This window comes from Eubalaena glacialis, chromosome 1, assembly GCF_028564815.1.
Source record: "Eubalaena glacialis isolate mEubGla1 chromosome 1, mEubGla1.1.hap2.+ XY, whole genome shotgun sequence".
NCBI lineage: Eukaryota > Metazoa > Chordata > Mammalia > Artiodactyla > Balaenidae > Eubalaena > Eubalaena glacialis.
Genome location: NC_083716.1, coordinates 109,294,278 through 109,313,811, shown reverse-complemented (window position 1 = coordinate 109,313,811; position 19,534 = coordinate 109,294,278).

Here is a 19,534-nt window from a genome sequence, read left to right as displayed (position 1 = left end):
AATGTTTACTATTAATAAGGTATTTTGTGTTAGATGAGGAAGATGAGAGGGAAGAAAAAAAGATTTGGTTGACATATACAAACATTCCTCTCAAGATAAGAAGAGGCAGAGCACGGGTCAAGGTAGGGCAAGGGAGAGAGGAGCTGGAAGGGCAAGAGCTAATTCTAAGGGTCTTCTGAAACCCCTGTCCCTTTCCCTCAAAACTGTGAATTCTACCTGCCCTACCTAGCCTGATCAGCTGTTAAATGACCATTCAAATTGGTCCAAGGACCTCGGGTGAATATTAAAACAACATTTTTTTTGTTTTAAAAAACAGAATTTAAAATGATGGAAGTAAGTGCATCTCCTTGCTGGCCATCCTTTGCACCTCGGCTTTGGGACCTGCTGGAACTTGAGTCTAACTACAGGTCTAGAAGGAAAGAGGGCTGGTGGGGTAAATCCTGAGGAAGGTAGTCAGTGCCTCTCAAGGCAACTGCTCAGGGGAGGCTATTACAGGTTTTTCAAGCGAAAGAGGACTAATCTCAGGCAGGGGTGCAAGGACTGCTTTTGCTGGCAAAGAAGACGGCACAATTTAAGGATCTGATGTCCCCAGCATCCTTAGAATCTTCACGTATGTTCCATTCCAATTTTCAGGATCCCATTTCTTCCCAATCAATGCTATGACTTCAACAAAAGAGACCCTGTAAAGTTGGGAATTCCATTTGTATTGTAATCCAGCTACTCACAGGGTAAGATCAGGGATTTGGTTTTCAGAAATCTTGGCCCTGCAGCTACAGGAGAGAAGCTTTCTTTAGGGGCAGCTATAGAAGCTTTTAGGGCATTTATGCAGGGCTTGAGCTGGGGGTTTGAGGCCTTCGGCTCAGTCTTGACTTTCTCTCTTTAGTTAGGAGCAGCCACTCAACTCCATTACACTCCTTTTTTTTTGGCTGTGCCATGCGGCTTGCAAGATCTCAGTTCCCCAACCAGGGATAGAACCTGGGCCACGGCAGTGAAAGTCCGGAATCCTAACCACTAGGCCACCAGGGAACTCCCTACCCTCCTTATTTTGACTAAAATGTTATAAGGTACCAAATACTTGGCCACCTAGAATCTCACCTTGTATCCTTATTTGATTATACACATCCAACAGTGAAAGTTGAGTAACTCTTCTGCCACATCACACTATGGACTTCCAGTGTCCTCATTATCACTGGAAATAGGGTCACTCCTGCCTTTATATCCAGCCAGAGAACCAATTCCAGAAAACCCAGAACCAATTCACAGAATTTACTCTTAAGTTTCTGTTTCTCTGGAACCATTTCCAGTACCAAAATGAGTTCAATCAGAGAGGCAGCAACACTAGGGGATATACATGTGTGTATGGAACACATATATATATTTTTTAATCAGATTTTTTAAAATAAATTTATTTATTTTTATTTTTGGCTGCGTTGGGTCTTCATTGTTGCGCGTGGGCTTTTCTCTAGTTGCAGCGAGCGGGGGCTACTCTTCGTTGCGGTGCGCGGGCTTCTCATTGGGTGGCTTCTCTTGTTGTGGAGCATGGGCTCTAGGCGTGCAGGCTTCAGTAGTTGTAGTACTCAGGCTCAGTAGTTGTGGCTCATAGGCTCTAGAGCATAGGCTCAGTAGTTGTGGCGCACAGGTTTAGTTGCTCCATGGCTTGTGGGATCTTCCCGGGCCAGGGCTCGAACCCGTGTCCCCTGCATTGGCAGGCGGATTCTTAACCACTGTGCCACCAGGGAAGCCCTGTAACACTTATATTAAGAGATTGATTACATGAAATTTGCTACATGATTATGGAGGCAGAAGCTAAGCAAGTCCACAATGCATAGGACAGGCCATCAGGAAGGAAAGTTAGTGGGTGGGCTGGAATCCATGGGCACAGGCCAATGCTGTTGTCCACATGCTATCAGAAAAAGATGACCACAAGCAGGATGGAACCCCATGCGCAGAAGCTGAAGTTGTTGTCCACAGGTAGTCAGGAAGGGAAGATCCAGTTAGGGAGAATAACTGTAGACCCAGCCCCTGTTAAGAGTCTGGTTCAGGGAATGCCTACACCTTCTTTTATATGGCTTCCACTGATTAAGTCAGGCCCACCAGGATAATTTCCCTTACTTAAAATCAACTATTGAGGAATTTAATTATGTCTGCAAAATTACTTTGATAGCAGCACTCAGATTAGTATCTGATTGAATACTGGGAAAAGGTGTATGTATATTACCAACTGCCTGCTGTCCTCACTTCCATTCTCATAATTTAGCCAACCAAGATGACACATCAAAAACCCACCACACTACCATTGTCAAAGTATTTATTACTTTATTCCTGTCTACATAACTGGAATAATCTCCTACTTGAAATTTCTGTCTCTAGTCTACCTTTTCCTTTTCATTAATTCTGCATACCACTTCCACACTAATCTTTCTGCAAAACTGCATTTCTATGACTGTGGTTACAGGTCAAACATCAATTTAAGATGTACAGACTATGAATAATCTAGCTGAAATATAAATATGCATGGAAAATATTAATATGACAAAAATGAAGAATTGTCAATTAATACAGGAGTTTTCTAAAATTTTGAATTAGTGCTATTTAAAATGTAGGATCAGCGTTTTTTTAATTGAGGTGAAATTCACATAACATAAAACTGACCATTTTAAAATGAACAATTTGGTAGCATTCAGTACATCACAATTCTGTGCAACCACCACCCTCTATCTAGTTCCAAAATCTTTCATCACCTCAAAGGGAAACCCCATTCTTATTAAGCAGTCACTCCTCATTCTACCTTACCCCCAGTCCCTGGCATCTACCAATCTGCTTCCTATTTCTATGAATTTACCTATTCTGGATATTTCCTACAAATGGAATCATACAATATGTGACCTTTGTGTCTGCCTTCTTTCACTGAACATTTTCAAGGTTCATCAATGTTGTATCACATACCAATACATCACTCCTTTTTATGGATGAATAATGTTCTATTGTATGAATGTACCACAATTTGTTTATCCATTCATCCAATAATGGATGTTTGGGTAGTTCCAACTTTTGGCTATTGTGAGTGCTGCTATGAACATGTGTGTACATGTACTTGAGTACCTGTTTTGAATTCTTTGGGGTATATACTTAGCAGTGGAATTACTGGGTAGTGTGGTAATTCTAACTTATTGTTTAACTTATTGAGGAACCATTGCTTTTAACAGTGGCCAAACCATTTTATATTCCACAAGCAATGTGCAAGGGTTCCAATTTCTCCATATCCTCATCAACATGTTTTGTCTTTTGTTTTTAATTAAAGCTATTCTAGTGGGTGTGAGTGGTGTTTCATTGTGTTTTTTTTATTTTGTTTTGTTTTGGCCACGTGGCATACAGGATCTTCCTGACCAGGAATCTAACCACACCCCTGCAGTAGAAGAACAGAGTTTTAACCACTGGACTGCCAGGGAAGTCTCGCTGATTGTGGTTTTACTTTGCATTTCCATAATGGCTATTGATGTTGTACATCTTTTCATGTGCTTTTTGGCCATTTCCATATCTTTTTTGAGAAATGTCTAATTCCCATTCCCAGTCCTGTGCCCATTTTTAAATTGGGTTGTTTGTCTTTTTGTGGTTGAGTTGTAAGAATTTATATATTCTGGATACTAGAACCTTAGCATATATATGACTTGTAAATGCTTTCCCATTCTGTAGGTTGTTTTTTCATTTTCTTGATAATGTTTTATCACACATAAAATTTTAAAATTTTGATTAAGTTCAGTTTATCTATTTTTTTCTTTTATTGCTTGTGCTTTTGGTGTCATATTGCTTGTGCAATGGTGTCCATTGCCAAATCTAAATTTATGAAGCTTTTTCTTTTAAGTGTTTATGGTTTTAGCTCTCTAGTAGTCATTGATCTATTTTGAGTTAATTTTTGCGTATGATGTGAGGCATGAGTCCAACTGAATCCTTTTGCATGTAGAAATCCAGTTGTTGCAACACCATTTGTTGACCATTTCTTTTCCGATTGAATGCCCTTAGCCATCTTTCTTGAAAATCATTTGGCCATAGATTTATAGGTTTATTTATGGATTCTCAATTCTATTACATTGATCTATGTGTCTATCCTTATGCCAGTACCACATTGTTTTGATTACTGTAGCTGTGTAGTAAGTCGTGAAATCAGGAAGTGTGAGTCCTGCAGCTTTGTTCTTTGTTTTGGCTATATAGGCCCCCTTGCAATTCCACACAAATTTGAGGATTGACTTTTCCATTTCTGCAAAAAGGCTATTGAAATTTTGATAGTGATCACATTGAATATGTAGATTGCTTTGAGGAGTATTGCCATTTCAATATTGTCTTCCAATTCATGAATACAAGGTGTCTTTTCATTTATTTTGATCTTCTTTTATTTCTTTCAGCAGTGTTTTACAGTTTTCTGTGCATGAATCTTTACCTCCTTGGTTAAATTTATTCCTAGGTGTATTATCCTTTTAGTTGCTATTTCACATGAAATCGTTTTGGATTTTTCATTGCTGGTGTATAGAAATGTAACTGATTTTTGCATGTTGATCTGGTACCCTATAACTTTGTTGAATTAATTTATTAGCTCTAGTAGTTTTTTGTGGATTCTTTGGGATTTTCTATATACGGGTTCATCTGTTAATAGAGAGAGTTTTATTTCTTTCTTTCCAACATGGATGTCTTTTCTTTTTCTTGACTAGATGTTCTGGATAAAACTTCCAGTACAATGTGAATAGAAATGGTGAAAGTGGGTGTCCTTGTCTTGTTCGTGATCATAGGGGGGAAAGCTTTCAGCCTTTCATGATTGAGTATGATATTAGATGCAGATTTTCCATAAATGCCCTTATCATGTTGAGGAAGTTCCCCTCTGTTCTTAGTTTGATGAGTGCTTTTTTTTTAATCATGAAAGAGTGCTGGATTTTGTCAAATTCTTTTTCTGCATCCATAAGATGACCTGTGGTTTTTATTCTTCATTCTATTAATGTGGTATATGCCATTGATTTTCTTTTTTCCTTTTGCTTTGTGCTGTGCCGCATAGCCTGCGGGATCTTAGTTCCCTGACTAGGGATTGAACCCGGACCCGGGCAATGAAAGAGCTGAGTCCTAACCACTGGACAGTCAGGAATTCCCTCCATTGATTTTCTTGTGTTAAACCACTCTTGCCTTCCTGGAATAAATCCCACTTGGTTATGGTGTATAATGCTTTTAATATACTGTTGGATTTGGTTTGTTAGTATTTTTTTTTTAATTAAAAAACAAATTTTCAGAACTTCCCTGATGGCGCAGTGGCTAAGACTCCACGCTCCCAATGCAGGGGGCCAGGGTTTGATCCCTGGCCAGGTAACTAGATCCCACATGCATGCTGCAACTAAGAGTTCACATGCCTCAACTAAGGAGCCTACATGCAGCAACTAAGACCCAGCACAACCAAAAAAAAAAAAAAAAAAATTTTCTGGCCACATCATGTGGCATGTGGGATCTTAGTTCCCCAACCAGGGATCAAACCTGCACCCCTGCACTGGAAGCACGGAGTCTCAACCAGTGGACTGCCAGGGAAGTCCGGTTTGTTAGTATTTTGTTGAGGTTGTCTGCATCTATATTTATAAGGGATATTGGACTTTTCTTTTAATGTGATGGCAACCCACAGAATGGGAGAAAATATCTGTTGATTATACATCTGATTAGGGATTAATATCCAGAACATAGAGCAAACTCCAAAAACTCAACAATAACAACAACAAAACAACCCAATACAAAATGGGTTTGCCCAATTCAGAAATGGGCCAAGTACTTGAATAGACATTTCTCCAAAGAAGATATAGGAATGAGCAAGGGCATGAAAAGATGCTCAACATCACTAATCATTAGTGAAATGCAAATCAAAACCAGAATAAGATACCACCTCATACCCATTAGGATGGCTACTATTAAAAAAGAACAAAACAAAACAGAAAATAGTAAGTGCTGTTGAGGATGTGGAGAACTTAGAACATTTGTGGGCTCTTGTTGGAAATATAAAATGGTAAAGCTATTGTGGAAAACAGTATGGCGGTTCCTCAAAAATTTAGAAATAGAATTACTGTATGATCCAGCAGTTCCACTTGTGGAGATATATATATATATCTATATAGATTTATATATAGATATATATAAAGCAAGGTCTGGAAGAGATATTTGTGCACCCACGTTCATAGCAGCATTATTCTTAACAGCTAAATGAGCCCAAGTGTCTACTAAGGGATGAATGGATAAGCAAAATGAGGAATATCCATACAATGGAATATTATTCAGCCTTAACAGGAAGGAAGTTCTTCCATATGTGTGCAACATGGATGAAATTTAGTCAAAATCATAAAGGCAGAAATTATAATGGTGGTTACCATGGACTGAGAGGAGGTGAGTTCAATAGGGAGCTGTTGTTTAATGAGTATAGAGTTTCAGTTTTATAAAGATGAAAAGAGTTATGGAGATGGATAGTGGTGACTGCTGCACAATGTGAATGTATTTAACCAGTGAGCTTTCCTGATCTTGGAGGGAACACTTTAAGTCTTTCACCACTGAGCATGATATTTGCTGTGTTTTTTTCATATACAGCTTTTGTTAAGTTCAGGTAGTTTCCTTCTTTCCCTAGTTTGTTGAGTGTTTTTATCATGAAAGCGTATTGGATTTTGTCAAATACTTTTTCTGCATGGAGATGATTATATGTTTTTCCTTTTATTCTGTTCATGTGGTGTATTTTACTGATAGATTTTTGTATATTGAACCAAATTTGCATTCCAAGAATAAATCTCACTTGGTCATGGTGTGTAATCCTTTTAATATGCTACTGAATTTGGTTTGCTAGTATTTCACTGAGGATTTTTGCATCAATGTTCCTAAAGGATATTTATAGGTAGTTTTGTTTTCTTATATTATCTTTGTCTGGTTTTGGTATCAGGGTAATGCTAGCCTCGTGGAATGAGCTAGGAAGTGTTCCCTCCTCATCAATTTTTGTGAAAAGTCTGAGAAGGATTGATATTACTTCTTCTTTATATGTTGGTAGAATTCACAAGTGAAGCCATCTGGTCCAGAGCTTTTTATGTTGGGAGAGTTTTGATTGCTGTTTCAATCTCCTTGATAGTTACAAGTCTATTCAGATTTTCTAATCTCTTCATGATTTAATCTTGGTAGGGTTATGTGTTTCTAGGAATTTGTACATTTCATCTAGGTTATCCAATTTGTTGGCATACAATTGTTTATAGTACTCTTATAATCCTTTGTATTTCTGTAGAATTGGTAGTAATGTATCCATTTTCATTTCTGATTTGAGTAATTTGAGTCTTCTTTTTTTCTTAGTCCATCTAGCAAAGTTATCCATTTTGTTGATCTTTTCAAAGAACCAACTTTTGGTTTCATTGATTTTTCTTTATTGTTTTTCTATTCTCGATTTCATTTTTCTTTGTGCTAATCTTTATTATTTTCTTTCTTCTGTTATCTTTCGGTTTGGTTTGTTCTTCTTTTTCTAATTCCTTAAGTTTAAAGTTAGGATGTTGATTTGAGATTTTTCTTATTTTTAAATGTAAGCAATTATAGCTATAAATTTCCCCCTTAGTACCATTTTCCCTGCATCTACAAGTTTTGGTATGATACATTTTCATTCATCTCTAGGTTTTATAAATTCCCATTTGATTTCTTCTTTGATACACTGGTTGTTTAATTTACATGATTTTGTGAATATTCTGTTTTTTATTTTGTTGTTGTTATTGATTTCTAACTTCATTCTATTACAATTGGAGAACATACTTTGGAAAATGTCCCATGAGTATTTGAGAAGAATGTGCATGCTGTTGTGGGCTAGAGTGTTCAGTATATGTCTGTTAGATCTAGTTAAGTTAACATGTTAAGTCCTCTATTTCATTACTTATGGTCTGTCTGGCTGTTTCATCCATTATTCAGAGTGTGCTATTGAAGTCTCCAGCTCTTATTGTAGAACTGTCTATTTCACCATTCAATTCTGTCAGGTTTTGCTTAATATATTTTGGTGGTCTGTCATTAGGTGCATGAATGTTTATAATTGTTGTATCTTCTTGCTATGTTAAACCTTTTATTAACCTATAATGTTCTTTTCTATTATTACCCTTTGAAATTTAAAGTCTATTTTGTCTGATATTAGTATAGCTGCTCCTGCTGTCATTTGTACGGAAGATCGTTTTCCACCCTTTCACTTTCAACCTGTTTGTGTCTTTGGATCTCGGGTGAGTCTCTTGTAGACAGCATCTAGTTAGATCATGAATTTTTATCCATTCTTCCAATCTGTGTCTTTTGATTGGAGAGTTTAACCCTTTTACATTTAAAGTAATTACTTATAAGGAGAAACATACTTGCGTCATTATGCTGTTTGTTTTCTATTTGTTTTATAGCTTGTTTGTCCCTCATTTCCTGCATTTCTGTCTTCTTTTGTGTTGAGGTTTTGTAGCAAAATTTTGAATTCTCTTCCCATTTCCTTTTGTGTGTATTCTATAGCATTTTCTTACCATGGGGATTACATTTAACATCCTAAAGCTATAGCACTCTAATTTGAATTTGTACCAGTTGTAACTTCAATAACATAAAAAATGCTTCTCCTTTATTGCCCTGTCCCTACCTCTTTCAGTTGCTGATGCCACAAAATATGTCTTTATACATTGTGTGCCCCCAAACACAAACTAGTAATTCTTTTAAATGTATTAGTCTCTTAAATTATGTAGAAAACAAGATTTGAAGTTACAAACCAAAGTTACAGTAATATTAGCTTTTACACTAATAATTGTATTTTTTCTTTAACTGTATTAGTCTCTTAAATCATGTGGAAAACACAAAGTGCAGTTACAAACCATTGTTATAATATTAGCATGTATTTTTCTTTACTGAGATTTTTATTTCTTCAAACTACTTTGAGTCACTATCTAGTGTCCTTTCATTTCATCTTGAAACACTCCTTTGAGCATTTCTTGCGCTCACTGCTTCCAAGATGCCCTGTTTGTCTTTGTCTTTTGAATTTTTTTTCTTGGCCATGCCAAGAGGCATGGGGGATCCTAGTTCTCCGACCAGGGATCCAACGGACATCCCCTGCAGTGGAGTTATGGAGTCTCAACCACTGGACCACCAGGGAAGTCCCTTGAATTGTTTAATTATAATGTGACTTGGTGTGGGTCTCTTTGAATTCATCCTACCCCATATTCATTGAGCTTCCTGGATGTTTATATTCATGTTTGTTATCAAATTTAGGAAGTTTTCAGCCATCATTTCTTCAAATATTCTCTCTGCCCCTTTTTCTCTTACTTCTCCCCTGGGACTCCCATAATGCATATGTTGGTCCTCTGGATGGTGTCCCACAGGTCCTCTAGGCTCTGTTCACTTTAATTTTAAAATTTTTCCTCAGACTGCATAATTTCCATTGTTTTACCTCTAAGTTAACTGATTATTTTTTCTGACTGCTCTATTCTGCCTTTGAATCTCCCTAATGAATTTTTCATTTTAGTTAACGTACTTTTTAGTTCCAGAATTTCTTTTTAGGTTTTCGATCTCTTTACTGATATTTCCATTTTGTTCACACATCTTATTTATTTATTTATTTATTTTCACACATCATTTTCTTGACTTTCTCCACATCTTCCCTTAAGCCTTTGAGTATCTTTAAAACAGTTGTTTTAAAGTATTTGTCTAGTATATCTGCCATTAAGTCTCTGTCAAGGACAGTTTTTATACACACACACACACACACATGCATATATATTTACATATACATACATACATATACAAATATTTATATATACATATATATATATACATATACATATATTTACTGAAGTATATTTGATTTACAATATTGTGCTAGTTTCAGGCGTACAACATTTAGTTTCAGGTGATTTAGCATTTTTGCAGATTACACTCCATCATAGGCTATTACAAAATAATGGGTATAATTCCCTGTGTGATACAATATATCTTTGTTGCTTATCTATTTTATATATAGTAGTTTGTATCTGTTAATCCCATACCCCAAATTTGTCCCTCCTCTCTTCTCTTTCCTCTTTGGTAACCACAAGTTTGTTCTCTACAACTGTGAGTCTGTTTCAGTTTTGAATACACACTAATTTGTATTAATTTTTAGATTCCACATATAAATGATGTCATACAGTGTTTGTCTTACTCTGTCTGACTTATTTCACTAAGCACAATATTCTCTATGTCCATACACATTGCTGAAAATGGCATTATTTCATTCTTTTTTATGACTAATATTCCATTGTGTGTGTGTGTGTGTGTGTGTGTGTGTATCCATTCATCTGTGGATGGGCACTTAGGTTGCTTCCATGTTTTGACTACTGTAAGTAGTGCTGTAAATAGTGCTGCTATGAACATTGTGGTGAATGTATTAGTATTTTTGTTTTTTCCAGATATATATACCCAGAAGTGGAATTGCTGGATTATATGGTAGTTCTATTTTTAGGTTTTTTTTTTTTTTCTTTTGACCATGCTGCGCGGCTTGTGGGATCTTAGTTCCCTGACCAGGGATTGAACCCAGGCCTTCAGCAGTGAAAGTGTGGAGTCCTAACCACTGGACCGCCAGGGAATTTTTAGTTTTTTGAGTAATCTCCATACTGTTTTCCATAGTGGCTGCACCAATCTACATTCCCACCAACAGTGTATGACTGTTCCCTTTACTCCACATCCTCTCCACCATTTGTTATTTTAGACTTCTTGATGACAGCCATTCTGACAGGTGTGACGTGATATCTCATTGTGGGTTTGATTTGTATTTCTCTAATAATTAATGATGTTGAGCATCTTTTCATGTGCCTGTTAGCCATCTGTTTGTCTTCTTTGGAGAAATGTCTATTTGGGTCGTCTGTCCATTTTTTGATTGGGTTGTTTGCTTTTTTGATATTGAGTTGTATTAGTTGTTTGTATATTTTGGATAGTAACCCCTCATTGGTCACATCATTTGCAGATACTTTCTCCCATTCAATAGTTGTCTTTTCACTTTGTCAGTGGTTTCCTTTGCTGTGCAAAAGTTTTTAAGTTTAATTAGGTACCATTTGTTTATATTTTGCTTTTATTTCTTTTGGCTTAGGAGACTGATCTAAGAAAATATTGCTATAACTTATGTCAAAGAGAGTTCTGCCTATGTTCTCTTCTACGAGTTTCACGGTTTCAGGTCTTACATTTAGGTCTTCAAACCATTTTGAGTTTATTTTTGTGTATGGTATGAGGGAATGTTTTAATCTCATTTTTTTACATGTGACTGTCCAGCTTTTCCAACATCACTTGCTGAAGAGACTCTCTTTTCTCCATTGTATATTCTTGTCTCCTTTGTTATAGATTTTCAAAAAATATTTATTTATTTATTTACTTGGTTGTGCCTGGTCTCAGTTGCAGCAGGTGGGCTCCTTAGTTGCGGCTCACTGGCTCCTTAGCTGTGGCATGCATGTGGGATCTAGTTCCCTGACCAGGGATCAAACCCAGGCCCCCTGCATTGGGAACGTGGAGTCTTAACCACTGCACCACCAGGGAAGTCCCTGTCATAGATTAATTGACCATAGATGCATGGGTTTATTTCTGGTCTCTCTTTTCTGTTCCATTGATCTGTCTGTTTTTGTGCCAATACCATGCTGCTTTGATTACTGTAGCTTTGTAGTATAGCCTGAAGTCTAGGAGGGTTATACTTCCAGGTTTTTGTGGGGTTTTTTCAGGATTGCTTTGGCAATTTGGGGTCTTTTGTGTGGTTCCATATAAGTTTTAGGATTATTTGTTCTAGTTCTGTGAAAACTGTCATGAGTATTTTGATAAGGATTTCATTAAATCTGTAGATTGCTTTGGGTAGGATGGCCATTTTAACAGTATTAATTTTTCCAATCCAGGAGTATGAGATCTCTTTCCATTTCTCTGAATCATTTTCCGTTTCTTTCATCAATGTTTTATAGTTTTCACCTCCTTGTTTAAGTTTATTCCTTGGTTTGTTTTTTTTTTTTTGGATGCAATTTTAAATGGGACTTTTTAAAAACTTACTCTTTCTGATATTTCATTATTAATGTATAGAAATGCAACAGATTTTTGTATATTAATCTTGTATCCTGCAACCTTGCTGAATGCATTTATTAGTTCTAGTAGTTTTTGTGTGGAGACTTTAGGGTTCTCTATATAGAGTATCATATCATCTGCAAATAGAGACAGTTTTACTTCTTCAAGCCTTCCAATTTGGATATCTTCTATTTCTTTTTCTTGTCTGATTGCTGTGGCTAGGACTTCCAATACTCTGTTAAATAGAAGCCATGAGAGTGGGCATCCTTGTTTGTTGTACATTTTAGCAGGAAGGTTTTCAACTTTTCACCATTGAGTAGGATGTTGGCTGTGGGTTTGTCTTTATGGTCTTTATTATGTTGAGAATGTGCCCTCTATACCTGCTTTGATGAGAGTTTTTGTCATGAATGGATGTTGAATTTTGTCAAATGCTTTTTCTGCATCTGTTGAGATAATCATGTGATTTTTATCCTTTTTGTTTTTTAATATTTATTTAATTACTTGGTTGCACTTGGTCTTAGTTGTGGCAGGCAGGCTCCCTAGTTGCAGCTCGCCAACTCCTTAGTTGCGGCATGCGGGCTCCTTAGTTGTGACATGAGAACTCTTAGTTGCGGCATGCAAGCTTTTAGTTGCAGCATACATGTGGGATCTAGTTCCCTGACCAGGGATCAAACCTGGGGCCCCTGTATTGGGAGCTCAGAGTCTTAGCCACTGTGCCACCAGGGAAGTCCCCCTTTCTTTTTGTTAATGTAGTGTATCACATTGATTGATTTGAGAGTGTTAAACCATCCCTGTGACCCTGGAATAAATCCAACTTGATCATGGTGTATGATCCTTTTAATGTATTTTTTGATTCAGTTTGCTAATATTTAGTTGAGGATTTTTGCATTATCTTCATTAAAGATATTGGCCTGTAATATTTTTTTTTTGGTAGTGTCTTCATCTGGTTTTGGTGTCAGGGTAATGATGGCCCATAGAATGAATTTGGGAGTGTTCTCTCCTCTTCAATTTTTTGGAATACTTTGAGAAGGAGAAGTATTAGTTCTTCTTTATTTCTTTTTTAATTAATTAATTAATTAATTTTTTGAATGCATTGGGTCTTTGTTGCTGCATGCAGGCTTTCTCTAGTTGTGGCAAGCGGGGGCTACTCTTAGTTGCAGTGCACGGACTTCTCACTGCAGTGGCTTCTCTTGTTGTGGAGCACGGCTCTAGGTGCATGGGCTTCAGTAGTTGCAGCTAGCAGGCTTGATAGTTGTGACACGCAGGCCCTAGAGTGTGCAAGTTTCAGTAGTTGTGGCACACAGGCTCAGTAGTTGTGGCTCACGGACTTAATTGCTCTGCGGCATGTGAGATCTTCCCAGACCAGGGATCAAACCCATGTCCCCTGCATTGGCAGGCAGATTCTTAACCACTGTGCCACCAGGGAAGTCCCAGTTCTTCTTTATATGTTTAGTAGAATTTCCCTGTGAAGCTGTCAGGTCCTGGACTTTTGTTTGATGGGAGTTTTTTTTTTTTTAATTACAAAGTCAATTTCAATTCTAGTGCTTGATCTGGTCAAATTGCCTGTTTCTTCTTGACTCAGTCTTGGCAGACTGTATGTTTCTAGAAATTTTTCAATTTCTTTTAGGTTGTCCAATTTGTTGGCATATAACTGTTTGTAGTATTTTCTTATAATATTTTGTATCTCTGTGGTATTGATTTTTATTTCTCTTCATTGCTTTTTTAAAAAATATTTATTTATTTATATTTGGCTGCACTGGGTCTTAGTTGCAGCATGCAAGATCTTTTAGTTGTGGCATGTGGACTTCTTAGTTATGGTGTGAGGACTCTTAGTTGCAGCATGCAGACTCTTAGTTGCAGCATGCATGCAGGATCTAGATCCCCTACCAGGGGTTGAACCCAGGCCCCCTGAATTGGGAGCACAGAGTCTTACCACTGGCCCACCAGGGAAGTCCCCTTTCTTTCTTTCTTTCACCTGCACGCGGGTTTTCTCCAGTTGTGGCGAGTGGGGGCTACTCTTCATTGCGGTGTGTGGCTTCTCATTGCAATGGCTTCTCTTGTTGCAGAGCACGGGCTCTAGGCGCATGGGCTTCAGTAGTTGCAGCACGTGGGCTCACTAGTTGTGACTTGTGGGCTCTAGAGCACAGGCTCAGTAGTTGTGGTGCATGGGCTCAGCTGGTCCGCGGCATGTGGGATCTTCCTGGACCAGGGATTGAACCCGTGTCCCTCACATTGAAAGGCAGATTCTTAACCACTGCTCCACCAGGGAAGTCCCTCCCTTCATTTCTTATTTTGCTTATTTGGGTCTTCTTTTCTTCTTGGTGAGCCTGGCTAGAGGTTTGTCAATTTTGTTTATCTTTTCATAAAACCAGCTCTTGATTTCATTTATCTTTTCTGTTGTTCTTTTAAAATCTCTTTTTTACTTATTTCCTCTCTGATCTTTATTATTTCCTTCCTTCTGTTAACTTTGGGCTTTGTTTGTTCTTCTTTTTCTAATTCTTTTAAGTGGTAGGTTAGGTTGCTTATTTGAGATTTTTGTTTGTTTCTTGAGGAAGGCCTTCATCACTAAGAACTTCCCTTTTAGAACTGCTTTGCTGCATCTCACAGATTTTGGAAAGTTATGTTTCCATTTTCATTTGTCTCAAGGTATTTTCTGATTTCCTCTTTGATTTCTGTGTTGACCCATTGGTTTTTTAGTATCATGTTTTTAAATCTCCATGTGTTTGTTCTTTCCTTGGTTTTCTTTCTGTAGTTGATTTCTTGTCTCATACCATTGTGGTCAGAAAAAATGCTTGATTTAATTTCTATTCTCGTAAATTTGTGCCCTAGTATGTGCTCTATCCTGGAGAATATTCCATGTGTACTTGAAAAGAATGTGTGTTCTGCCGTTTTTGGATGTAGTGTCCTATAGATATCAGTTAAGTCCAAGTACTCTATTGTGTCATTTAAGACCACTGTTGCCTAATTGATTTTTGTTTGGGTAATCTGTCCATTGATGTCAGTGGGGTATTAAAGTCCCTTACTATTATTGTTTTATTGTCAATTTCTCCATTTATGTCTGTTAGTATTTGCTTTATTTATTCAGGTGCTCCTGTAAGTTAACAAGTTAACTTGTTAACAAATGTAATATCCTCTTTTTGCCTTGTACTGATACCTTTATCATTATATAATGCCCTTCTTTGTCTTTTGTTATAACCTTTGTTTTAAAGTCTATTTTATCTGATATGATTATTGCTACCCCAGCTTTCTTGTCAGTTTCATTTGCGTGAAATATCTTTTTCCATCTCCTCACCTTCAGGTTGTGTGTGGCTTTCACCCTGAAGTGAGTTGTAGGCAGCATATTGAGAGGTCTTTTTTTTCATCCAATCAACCACCCTATGTCTTTTGATTGGAGCATTTAGTCCATTGACATTTAAAGTAATTATTGATAGATATGTACTTATTGCCATTTTATTACTTGTTTTCCAGTTGTTTTTGTAGTTCTCTGTTCATTTCTTCTTCTTGTTGTTTCTCACTTTGTGGTTTGATGGTTTTCTTTGGTAGTATGCTTGGGTTCCTTTCTTTTTTGAGTTTTGTGTATCTACTGTAGGTTTTTGATTTATGGTTACCATGGGTTTCATATATGTTGACACATAATTATATCTACTCAATTTAAACGGATAGTCATTTAAGTTCAAATACATTCGAAAATATTTACATCTTTTACTTCTATCTTCCACATTTTGTGTTTTTGATGTCATATTTTATCTTCATGCTTATCCCTTAAAAGTTTATTGTAGTTATAGTTGATTTTATAATTTTTTTGTCTTTTAATCTACATACTTGCTTATTTAAGTGATCCTCAATTCTTATTACATATTTGCCTTTCCTTTTGAGATTTTTCCCATTCTATAGATTCATACTTCTTTTCCATTTAGAGAAGACCATTCAACATTTCTTTTAGGGTACACTTAGTATTGCTGAATTTTTTTAGTTTTTGCTTGTCTGAGAAATTATTTATATCTCCCCACTTGGGTGGGGTCTGCTCCCAAGTTGCTGGAGCAGAAGCCCTGAGGATCAGGTTTGAGCTGGCTCTGTTCCCTTTAAGTGTCAGTTTTTCCTTCTCTCTGCGCTGGGACCTTTGCCCCCAAAAAAGGGGAGTGCTGAAGCAAGTGGGTCTTGTGAGCTTACAGAGGTCCAATGCACTGCCTGTGTAGACATCTGCAGCTCCATTCAGAAAGAGCCCACAGTCACGTCTTTTCCCCTGTCGTGGCTGCCCCAGATCTAGTGCTAGGCTGTGGCATGAAGTGGGCAGGGCTGGAGTTTTTGCTTAGCTGGGAGTAGGGAGCATGGCATGGCAGTTGTGGGAATTCAAGTAGCCTTGCTGCAGTCAGAAGTCTGGGCTGCTTCTGGGGCACTCTTAGTAAGTGCCAATAATGGCCACATCTGCCCCACCTGGGTTACACCCTGGGCCCCTGGGTCACCTGTGCATCCCTAGATCAATTCCTATCCCAGGTCCTGGCCATCCTATGTCCAGTGCCAAGCTGTGATGCGGAGTGAGCAGGCCTGGGGTGTTTGCTCAGCTCGGACTGGGGAGCATGCCTTGCCTGGAGGCAAGCCACAGGAGTGGAATCCAGGCTTCTCCAGCCTTTCTATCTGTCCCATTGTTTCTCCCAGCAGCCTAGGGGACTTGTCTCCTGTACATAGGGACACCCAGTTTGTGGCTCAGCCCATTCACTCCCAAAGGTGAGTGTCCATCCATGTGATCTCCCTTTTCCTCTGAGTTCCCTCCCAGGGGCACAGCTGACACAGTGCTTTCCTTCCCATCCTACTCGATTATGTGTGTGTCTTACAGCCTTGGTTGTATAGGAGTGCTTCTGGCAGTTTCTGGTTAGTTTTCTACGAGAATTTTCCCACAGGTATTTTTGATGTTTACTGGGGGGAAGGTGAGCTCCATGTCCTCTCACTCCACAGTCTCAACTCCCTCCTCCAGCTGATAAAATTTTTGAGAATCCCCTCTAGCTGATGTATCATTTCTCTCTTGCTGCTTTCAGGATTCTCTTTTTGTCCTTGTTTTCAACAATTGGATAATAATGTGTCTCTGTGTGCATCTCTTTGTGTTTATCCTTCTTGGATTCACTGAGCTTCTTGAAGGTGTAGGTTTTTTTTTTTAATCAAATTTGGGAAGCTTTTGGTCATTACTTCTTCAAATATTATTTCTGCCCCTTTGTCTCTCTTCTCCTTCTGGGAGTTCCATTATCTGTATATCGATACACTTGGTGGTATCCCACAGGTCTCCTAGGCTTTTGCATTTTTCTTCTTTCTACTCACAGTGGGTGATTTATATCCATCTACCTTCAATTTTGCTGATTCTTTCTTCTGGTGCTCAAATATCTATGAAATCCTCTAGTGAAATGTTCAATTCAGTTATTGTATTTTTCAGCCCCAGAATTTGTTTGGTTCCTTTTTATAATATTACCTCTTTATAGATAGTTTCTATTTGTTGAGACATTCTTCTCCTGTTTTGCTTTAACTCTGTCCATGGTTTTTTTTGTTTTTTGTTTTTTTTAGCTCTTCGGGCATATTTAAGACAGTTAGTGTGAAATGATCACCACAGTAAGTTTAGTTAACATCCATCACCACACATAGTTACCATTTCTTTTCTTGTAATGAAAACTTTTAAGATCTACTCTGTTAGCAACTGTCAAACATAAAATACAGTATTGCTAACTATAGTCACTCTGCTGTGCATTACATCCCCAGGACTTATTTATCTTATAACTGGAAGTTTGTACCTCTTGACCATCTTCACCTATTTCCCCCAATCCTCACCCTCAGCTTCTGGCAACCACCATTCTCTTCTGTGTTTCCTTGAGTTCAGTTTCCTTAGATTCCACATATGAGTGAGATCATACAGTGGTTGTCTTTCTCTGACTTATTTCACTTAGCATAAGGCCCTCAAGGTCCAAACATACTGTCACAAGTGACAAGGTTTCTTTCTATTTTATGGTTGAATAATATCCCATTATATATATATATATATATATATATATATATATATATATATATATATATATATATATATATATATACAACATTTTCTTTATCCATTCATCTGTTAATGCACACTTAAGTTGTTTCCATTTCTTGGGTATTGTGAATAATGCTGTAATAAATATGGGGATGCAGATATCTCTTCGAGATAGTGATTTTGTTTCCTTTGGATGTATACCATCTGCTCCTTCACTGCTTTTGCTTCTTTTATTGCCGTGGACTTGCTTACTTTCCTCTTCAGAGTATGACTTTTCTTCAGGGAAAAACAAATTTGGAAGGGCCATTAGATTACAGTTTATTATAAAAGGATATACAGGAAATCCAGATGGAAGAGATGCATAGGGCAAGGTATGGGGAAAGGGCACAGAGCTTCCATACCCTCTCTGAGCATGCTACTCTCCCTGAATCTCCATGTGTTCACCAATCCAGAAGCTCTCCAACCCTCTTCTTTTGGGTTTTTATGGTGGCTTCATCACAGTAGGCACAATTGTTTCTATACAAGACACTTTTTAAAAATAATTAATTAATTAATTTATTTATTTATTTTTGGCTGCGTTGGGTCTTTGTTGCTGCACGTGGGCTTTCTAGTTGCGGTGAGCAGGGGCTACTCTTCGTCACGGTGCACAGAGTTCTTATTGCGGTGGTTTCTCTTGTTGTGGAGCATGGGCTCTAGGTGCACAGGCTTCAGTAGTTGTGGCACACAGGCTCAGTAGTTGTGGCGCACAGGCTTAGTTGCTCCGCGGCATGTGGGATCTTCCCGGACCAGGGCTCGAATTCGTGTCCCCTGCATTGGCAGGCGGATTCTTAACCACTGCGCCACCAGGGAAGTCCACAAGACACTTTGAATGCCTTAATTGCCTCAAGAAATACTTTCTTCAGCTTTTCTTCCCAGAATTTAGGTCCTCTATTGTATGCCTCTGTTGTAATCTTTTGCCCCAGGTAGCTGTGTGTTGCTTTTTGTCTTACAATGTTTTTGAGGAATTCCTGCTTCTTTTCCTCCCTGAGTAACTCTTTTCTAAATTAGGTAAAACAAAGGCAATTACCACATGTTGGTCCTTCAGGTAGCTGCAGATGTCTGGAAGAGGCAAACACAATTCTTTGTAAATAAGTTGTGCTCCCTCTGAAACCAGGGACCACCAGGGTCCTGCACTGGGAACGTTAGCTTCTGTCTTCAAAGTCACCAGCAAGTTGAGGAGGGGATGGGACAAGGGCAAATAAAAATGTACAAAGCTTTCCCATCTTTTTAATTTGGCTTTCTCTTGATTCAGTACTTGCTTGGTTGCTGTTAACCTTCAACTGTTCCAGCGTTCTGACAAAGTGGATTCTTAGAGTTCTTGCTTGTTTTTTCATGTTTTTGTCGGGGTAGGGCCCTTTTAGCTGCCTATTCCAGTTTTGTTCCCAGAATTATTTTTTAAAACAATAAGAACCAAAATCAAAACAAAATAAAAAGTAAAGT